Source organism: Mauremys mutica, unplaced genomic scaffold (assembly GCF_020497125.1).
Source record: "Mauremys mutica isolate MM-2020 ecotype Southern unplaced genomic scaffold, ASM2049712v1 000301F_np12_subseq_1:59261_obj, whole genome shotgun sequence".
Classification (NCBI taxonomy): Eukaryota; Metazoa; Chordata; order Testudines; family Geoemydidae; genus Mauremys; species Mauremys mutica.
The window spans coordinates 13205-22379 of record NW_025422904.1 but is presented as its reverse complement, the minus strand read 5'-3'; the positions used below and the strand labels follow the sequence as shown (position 1 = coordinate 22379).

The following is a 9175-nucleotide window of genomic DNA, read 5'->3' as shown; positions in this document are numbered from 1 at the left end:
CAACAGATCAAGACTTTTGAAATGATACATCACAAGGCAGACTTTCAACAAACCATGTCATCATTATATGAGAGTGGTGAATATGGGGCTTCCAGGTGCTGCTCTGAGCACAGCGTGCCACACCTGGGCTTACAATGCAATGAAGACGTACCCTTAGAGTCCATCTCTCCTGGGATAAAGATGGCCCACACCTGACTCTCTGCCAATCCCCACTGGGCCCTGACAAGTGTTGTTCATGTTTGTATTCTATAAAGCAGAGGAGCAGATGAAGTTTTGCTCCCAAGGTGTGTGTGTGATTCTTTGGACAGGTCTACACTACAAAATTAGGTTGGTGTAATTACATTACTTAGGCTGGCAATGCAGTTCTATCAAGCTAATCCCGGTATAGATAGTGGCTCAGCTGTCAGAACTTTCTGGAGCTATGAAAGGGGAGGGACCCAGCCTCTGTAGCAGGAATGCAAGGCAGGTGAGTTCACGGCAGGCATGGTGGGATACTGGTGGAGACCAGTTATGGTGATATAATGACCAGCAGCATTTACACTGACATTTGTCACTTTAAGTTTGCTGCAAAAAGCACTAGGCCTCTCGTCGAGGTGGTTTTATTTTGTCACCAAAACAGGGCAATTTTGTCGCCAGACGTGGTATTGCAGTGTGTGCACCAGCCAAAAACTGCTGACCGAGGGACCGTTGTGTGTTTTTCACACATCTGAGCAATATAATGATGCTGAAGTAACCTTGTAGTGCAGACCTGGCCAAAGATTCACACACACAAACACACACACAGCTTGCAAGGAAAACCTCACCTGCTCCTCTGCTTTGCAGAATCCAAACACAAGCAAAGCTTTTCAGGCCCCAGTGGGGATGGCAGGGAGCCAGGTGTGGGCAGACAGTGTGTTTTAGCCACAGGCAGGCACCATGGCTTAGCTGGCTAAAGCACCTGTCTTGTAAACAGGAGATACTGGGTTCAATTCCCAGTGGTGCCTTTTTGACTAACTCTTGGGTAACCTGGTATTGGCTACTGTGGGAGGACAAAACACAGTGCTCTTCAGTCCAGCCCAGTATAGTTGTTTAAATTATACTCACAGGCACTGATAACAGACATACTGAAAGTTTGGGAGTTAAGAGCTGATAGGTCAGTGGTCCAGCCTGTCACAGATGATCCTGCTTCGACAGGGGCAGGTCTGGGCTCTCAGGCTGAATGGCTCATTGTGGCTGCCAGAACCTGTGGGCAGCTCATTTAGTTTACACCGAGGGTTGAGTCCTGCTTTGTGCACCGTGTGCGAGAATGAAAATCCTAAACCGCCCTTTGAAATAACAAATGCAGCAGGGCGTTTTATTGTCCCTGCCCCAAAGCAGACAGAGCAATGGAGAAATGCCAGTGAGTCCAGGCTAATACTCCACTGCCGTTCTACTTTGTTTGCTTGCTAAACTCCCTCCCAACCTTGAGGGCTCCCAGAGCCCGGTATTGAGCCTGAGCCGAGATGTCTACTGCAAATTTACCACCCCACGGCCCTAGCCTGGGAGCCTGCACTGGCACGGGACAGCCGTGGGTGTTTCATTGCAGTGTGGACATAGCCTAGCATTATGTCTACACTGCCATTAACACACCCAAGTCACTATTCTCAAACCCGGGGTCAGTTGATTCAGGCTTGTGAGGCTTGTGCTGCAGGGTTATAAAATTACAGAGTAGACACTTGGGCTTCAGCCCAGCCTCCAAGACCCCACGAGGGGTGAGGGTCTCCGAGCCTGGGCTCCAGTCTGAGCCCAGATGTCTACGCTGTAGTTTTTAGCTCCACAACCTGAGCCCCAGGAGCCCAAATCAGACCATCCAGGCCAGCGGGATTTTTTCACAGTATAGATGCCCTCTCAGGATATGTCTACACTGCAATGTAAGTCCAGGGTTAGTAGAAGTCATGTCAGCAGCCCCAACACATAAACATAAACCACGAGGGAAAGACCCACCCCCCAGATAAGCTGGGCAGTGTCCTTCTCCCTACGGTTCGTAAGTCCAGCAACCAAAAGTCCTTTAACATGAGCCATCCCCTTTCTGCACCCCACTCACAGCTGTTGTCCTTAGTCAGTGCAAGCCCAGAGGTGCCTCTGTAGAGTTCACCTGCCATCCTGGGTGGAAAAGGGGGAAAATAAGAAAGCACCGTATGTCCCCTGCCTAGCAAGTGCTATTGAATTGAGGGTGAGTCCCTCTATCAGGGTCTGCCAAGCCCAGTTGTGCTGCCCTCGATTCACACAACAAGGATAACAACCCTTTATTTCTCCTGCCCCTATAACAAGGAGACTGGGAATCCAACACCAGCCACAAGTGATCATTTCGGCAACCCAACCTATTTCCAACATACTGTAAAATCCACATGCAGACTCATACATGAAACCTTACAAGAAAATCTTCCTGAGGGGGTCTGAAGCATCTGCTGCTGGAGGGAAGGAGGGAGCCGTGGGTTGGGATTGAGGAGCAGCGTGAGGAGAAGGGGCCTGTGGGTTGGGATTGAGGGGCACTGGGAATAGGAGGGGGCTGTGGGTTGGGACAGAGGAGAAGGGTGAAGAGGAGCAGGCTCTGGTTGGGAGTGAGGAGCAGTGAGCATAGGAGGGACTGATGGTTGGGATTGAGGGGCACTGGGAAAAGAGGGGACATGGGTTTAGGCTGAAGAGCATCCTCATTTGGGGATCCAGCAGGACAGGGGAAGGCAGCAGGTGATTCTAATTCCTTAGGGATATTCTGTGTGTGTGTGTGTGCAGGGAAGGAACATGCTCTATGCCCAGAGGCCTTTATTCCTCCAGGCTGCAAGGACAGAGGGGCTGTCAGGAAGTTGCCCCTTCAAACCCACACACAAAAAGGCCCTTCTGAGGAAAGGGAAAATCCTGTAGAGAAAAAGTAACATCAAAGAGGACTCCAGCAAGACAGCTTAAGATCTTGGTGAGTAGTTTATCACCTGACCAGGAACTTGAACCCTGGACCCTCAGATTAAAAGTCTGATGTTCTGCCAACTGAGCTAGCCAGGCTCACAAAGCAAAAGAGCAACTTGGTGCAGAGGAGAAACTAGTCAAGAAAACAAGAGCAGGAAACAATACGGGAAACCTGCTGCTCTCTCTGGCCTGGTCAGGGGGCTGTGCTGATCGGGTGTCCGCACTAAGTTCGGCATCAACATGGTGATCCCGGGGAAGCTTGGGGTCCCCAGGTTGCCTAAGGAGGGGTGAACCGGCCCAGGTCGGAAACGGAGCAGGTCAAAACTCCTGTGCTGATCAGTAGTGGGGTCGCGCCTGTGAATAGCCCCTGCAGCGTAGCCTGGGCAAGGCAGTGAGACACGGTCTCTTTTTAGACACCCTCCCACCCCCGCAGAGCCTGTATGGGGGGATTGGAGCACCCATTGTGGGGATCCTGAACTGGTGGGAGGGAGGCACCGTGTACCAGGGATCCCGAAATGCGGAACAGGGACACCCACACACCAGGTATCTTGCAGCAAGAGCTGCGGTCTAGATTTACAAATTGCAAGTGATGGGGAATTTACCACCTCCCTTGCGGAGCTTGTTCCACTAGATAATTAGCCTCACGGTTAAAAAATGGTCATTTCCAGGTGGGATTTTCTGAAATCGACTACAAGCCAATTGGTCTTGTTCAGTCTTTGTCTGGTGAATTAAAGAACACTTCAAATCACATATTCCCCCCTCTGGGAATTTGTCAAACGTATTTAAAACAGTGATTAAATCGCCTCTTAACCTCCAGTCAATGAAATCAATTGAGCTTCTTCAGTCTCTCGCTGCAGACATTCTCCTTGTTTTTAAAGGCAAAAATCCTGATCTTTCCAATGGGAGCTTCTGCTTAAATGTTTAGTTTGGGGAAGGATTTGGCTGCACTCAGAGATCTGCCCGCGGGTTACAATCTGCGATCCGAAGGGTCGAACGCAAACAGCGTTTAGATGGGACCGTTAGTGCCGCCCCCGTGTGGCCAAAGTTCAGAACTGACCAGCAGAGTTTACAGCTGGAGCCTGGGACGCTCCTGAACAAACTGGGCATAAAGCCTCTCGCGTGGGATCCTCGCTGTGCAGCAGGAGGCGGAGGGAAGCTGATTGTCAGGGCTCAGGGCAGCTCCCTGCCAGGCTGAGCCGGTGTCTGTGCTAAGTTCTGCATCAATCAGGTGATTCTGGGCAGTTCGGGGTCCCAGGGCTCCCAAAGGAGGGTGAAGCAGGTCACCCCTGGAGCAGGTTAAAGCTGCAGCTTGACAGTGGGGTTGCTGCCCCTGTGAACAGCTAGTGTAGCACTGCCTGGGCAGGACAGGGAGAGCCAGTTATACCCCCCCCCCCACAGCCTGTATCGGGGGATGGGAGCACTCACACCCTGGGGACCCACCCACCAGAGATCTACTGGGGGGAGAGTGGCACCCACACACCCAGGATGTTGTAGGGGGGGGACAAGGGCATCCACACTCCGGGATCCTCTGCAGAGGGACGGACACCCACACATCCAGGATTCTGTATGGGGGGGCAGAGGTACCCGGACACCTGGGCGGGGGAAGGGGGCACCGAAACATCCGGGATCTTACCTGGGAGGAGAGTGGCGCCTGCACCCCGACATGAGACGGGGACGGGGGGAGCAGGAGCATTTCCCAGTTCCAGGCTGTCCCCGTCTGGCCAAGGCACAGAGCTCACAAGCAGAGTTTTAAGCTCCAGCTGCCAAGCAATGAAAGAAGCCGGGCCCTGTGGCTGGTGCCTGTGATCCCACCTCCTGGGGAGGCTGAGGCTGGCGGATCGCTTGAGCTCAGGAGTTCTAGGCTGTAGGGGGCTGTGCCAATTGGGTGTCTGCACTACGCTCGGCATCAATATGGTGATCCCAGGGAAGCTTGGGGTCCCCAGGTTGCCTAAGGAGAGGTGAACCGGCCCAGGTTGGAAACAGAGCAGGTCAAAACTCCTGTGCTGATCAGTAATGGGATCGCACCTGTGAATAGCTCCTGCAGTGTAGCCTGGGCAAGACAGTGAGACACAGTCTCTTTTTATACAGACACCCCCCACAGAGCCTGTAGGGTGGGATGGGAGCACCCACACGCTGGGGATTCTTACGTGGCGGGAGGGACGCCCCCCTGCAACACGGATCTTGAAAAGGGGAACAGTGACACCCACAGATCCCGGATAGGGGCAGGCAGGGGAAACCACACACTGGAGCTAGTTCATGGGGTGGGGGACAGAGACACCCACCAGAGATCCTGGATGGGAGCACCCACATGATGGGGATCTTGAACTGGGATGAGGGAAACACCATGTACCAGAGGTTCTGAAGAGGGAACAGGGACACCCACACACCACGTGTCTTGCAGCAAGAGCTGCGGTCTTCATTTACACAGGGCAATGATGGGGAATTAACCATGTCCCTTGCGGAGCTTGTTCCACTAGATGATTAGCCTCACCAGGTCAACACTACGAGTTTATATCAAATTTAGCAGCATTAAATCACATTAACCCTGCACCCCTCCACACAACGAAGCCCTTTATATTGATATAAAGGGCTCTTAATACTGATATCTGGGCTGGTCTACACTACGGGGGGAAATCGATCTAAGATACACAACTTCAGCTATGTGAATAACGTAGCTGAAGTCGAAGTATCTTAGATCGAATTACCTACCGTCCTCACGGCGCGGGATCAATTCTAAGGGGAAGGTGAATGCAGAGCAATGTCACTGGAGATGCCCAGACCTCCAATGGGGGCAGCGTGGAAATTAATAATGGGAAGATCATTTGCAAAATTGGTCGTCACTGAAAAGCTTTGTCTCTGTTCCTATTTCACGCTGTGGTGTTAGTTAGAGGAATCAGTACAGATTTTTACTATGTTAATTAAACACTTAATTTTATTTAACCAAGCCAAAAAACTTAGTGTCACTTATTTTTTCACTGTCCTAGCAAGAATGAATTGAATTTTGTGACTTTCTGGAAAGTGCAGCGAGATTAAATGTGGGGAATTCAGTCTCTGTGTTTGTGAGCTGATGTTTTCCTCTCACAGGTCAGTGCCTGCATTGAACTACCAAGAGGGATCTAAGGGCTGGTGTACGGTGGGCACTGAACTGGCAGAGCGACGTCTCTCAGGGTGTGACCTCCCCCCGAAACCCATAGAGTTAAGGTGACCTAAGCCCTGGTTAGATAGTGCTAAATAAAAGGAAAATTTGTTAGGTCCATGTAGCTATTACAGTGATGGGAAAACCCCTCTAGTCACTGTCTACTCCAAAGTGCTATAGCAGTGCCACTGCAGCCTTTTAAGTGTAGACAGAGTGAAACTAGATTTATCTCCAGTTCGCACTGTGGATGCTCAGGTACTAAGACTACAATAATAACAACAGCAGCACAGCACTTGCATAGTTGGCAGGATTCGAACCTGCACAGGGAGACCCCAATGGATTTCTAGTCCATCCCCTTAACCACTCGGCCACAACTACTTGACATACAGCCCCCTTTCACTACATGATGATTCAGTTCTCACTGAATTGTTACTTCAAATTGTTTGCTCAGACCAGCTCCACCAGCACACTCATGGCTGCGCATCAATGTAAGTGTATTCTAGGCTGAACAGCCAGAATTCCTGCCCATTTCTCTTCCGGTTGGAGCATGATTAGAATGTGTTTGTGTGAATGACATTGCTGTAGATTGTTGTTCATTCCCCACTCTGACAATTCAGACAGTCCCTTTCCTAGTCAAATCTCCAGCACATCGTTCCAATAGCAGGGGGCAGGATTTCTCTGGGGCACTGAGGGCTGGTGCGTGAACTCAGCCTTGCATTCCACCCTTGATGTTTCATGGACTAACAAAAGCAGCAGAAAGAAAGAGCCGAGCCAATATCTCCCTGCCAGGGATGCAGGTGCCACGTCCCCTCTGTCTGACCATCGCCATTGCAGGAGAGAAGGGTTCACTGGAATCGAATGCCCTGGCTCAGACCAGAGATGGAGGAAGATTTTGCTGTTCATGGATCTGTGCAAAGGAAATTTTGTCTCTGTGTGAAACTGAGGTCGGAAATGAAACGTCCACATGGTGGCCCAATGCTCTAGGGAATGTGGGTGAAGGACCCGGGCTGAGAAATGATTTAACAGGGGTTTGTATTTATTGCCCTGATTAAAATCTATGGCTAAAAGGCAGCCACTGTTATTAGTACTTGTACCTGTGTTGGGACACCCCAGTGGGTGTCAAGTCCATTGTCTTCACCAGGGGCAGTCGATTATTTTATCAAGGTACAAATTTCTTGGTCAAGGCCTAGGCTCCAGAGAAAACAATACACTGCTGATAAGAAGAAGTACGTCAAAAGATTTAGCAGCCACCATGGGCATAACCATGATGTGTCGTGTTTCACTCTTTATATCTGGCGCCATCTCCTTTCCCTTTAGCCTTGTAGTTGACCAAGGGCAAAGCTGAACATCTCCTCAGATACCAGGGAGTGTTTATGTCCATTCCTGCGAGCTACACAGGGGTTGGATGTTGCTGCTTTCAGTCCTCTGGCTCTGCCGGGATAAGGAACAATTCAGGCTGACACTGAACTGAAGGAGGAAGATCAGTTTTTGACAGGCAGAGGGACGCCTCCTCTTAAAGGTGTTTGTCTGGCTGGCAGTCCTGGTTCCCAGGTCTCGCCCGTGGGGCTCCAGCAGTTTTGGGACCAGGTCACTCCCTTGGCCCCACTGGCCACCCCCAGGCGCTCCCCCCCAAGGGCCCCATCAGTGCAGCGGAGCTGAGCACCGTTTGCCTGCTCGCTCCAGTGGCTGCTGGCCCCTCCCAGAGTCTGCACGCCCTCCTTCCCCACCCCCCACCCCCCAAACTCCCTCCCAGAGCCTGCACCCCCACCCCTCCTCCTGTTCCCCCCACCCCCTGCCCCAGCCCAGAGCCTGCACCCAGCACCCAAACTCCCAGAGCCATAACAAGGAATTTTTGTGCCTGAGGCAAGGGCCGGCTCCTGGCTCTTTGGCAGCAGGTCCCTGAGTCCCTGTTGGAGGGAAGGACCTGCCGCCCAATTGCTGCCAAAGAAGCAGCAGCGGTAGAGCTGCCGCCGAAGTGCCGCTGATCGTGGTAGAGCTGCGCCCCTCCACTTTGTGCACCCGAGGCAAGTGCCTCACTCACCTCACCCTTGTTACAGCACTACAAACTCCATCCCAGAGCCTGCACCCCAGAACCCCTCCCCCACCCAAACTCCCTCCCAGAGACCAGCCTCTCACCCCTTCTGCACCCAAACTCCCCCCAGAGCCTGCACCCTCTTGCACCCCAATCCCCAGCATGGGGGCAGGGGGGTTGAAATGAATTTAAACACTCAGCATTTTCCTGTGCAAATGAATAAAGACCTAGCAGAGCTGTCCAGCACCTGAAATCAGTTCCAGCCCTCGGCGTCTCTAAGAGGGACACTCGGTAGCTGAGGCATGTGGGACACCTCTGTGGTGAGGACAGGTGAAAAAATGCTGGATTCAATGAAAGCTGAGCCCATAGGAGGGGAAGGTGAACGGCAGCACCACACAGGGTCATAACACTCAGACACGGGGCTTCACTGTCACTTCCCCTGGGTTTTCCATTATTTATATCCTAAGGAACACACCCTCCCCCTCCCCCCCACACTGTCACACACAACCTTCTCCCCTTGAGCCCCATCCCACCCCTCCCACTCCCCAACTCCATGGGACACAGCCTCTCGGTGACTCACCCAGATGGGGGCTTGTCTCTACATCTCCCCAACAGGGGAGCAGAGAGCCGAAAGGGCCACAGGAGACCAATGGAGCTAGGCAGGGATAGAAAAGACTTCCCCTCCCTTCCCAAGAGTCCCGTTAATCTCCCCCATGGGACGTTCCATCACCGGGTGGGCTCAAAGCACCAACTTTCTCCTCAGCAATGGAAGGGGGAACCAGCTCTAGCACATGGAAGGCTCCCCACCTCTGCTGCTGCCATCCTGCAGCCTTTAATATGGATTTGTTTTAGCTAATGCAACCCCCTCAACCCCTAATTCATCCATGAATCAAGGAGAAAAAACTCTCAGTCAAGCACCAGAGGTGCAGTGGGTTAATGCACAGGACTTATAATAGCAGTGCTCAGTGGAGTGATGCTGAAGTTATGAGTTCAAACCTCACCTAGAGCACTAGTTTCCTTTAAGCAAATGGCTTCTGCGAATCATTTTGCCCTGCAGAAAATACAATTGCAGCTCAGAAGACACCGAG

The 9175-nt window shown here is 52.0% G+C and overlaps 2 non-coding genes across 2 annotated transcripts; one reads left to right on the top strand and one right to left on the bottom strand.

Moving 5' to 3' along the window:
* Positions 1 to 909: 909 nt before the first annotated feature.
* On the top strand, positions 910 to 983 carry TRNAT-UGU. The gene has a single exon. It is a non-coding gene; the product is annotated as a tRNA-Thr (tRNA).
* A 5368-nt stretch (positions 984 to 6351) lies between these two features.
* TRNAS-AGA lies at positions 6352 to 6433 on the bottom strand. The gene has a single exon. It is a non-coding gene; the product is annotated as a tRNA-Ser (tRNA).
* Positions 6434 to 9175: the final 2742 nt, after the last annotated feature.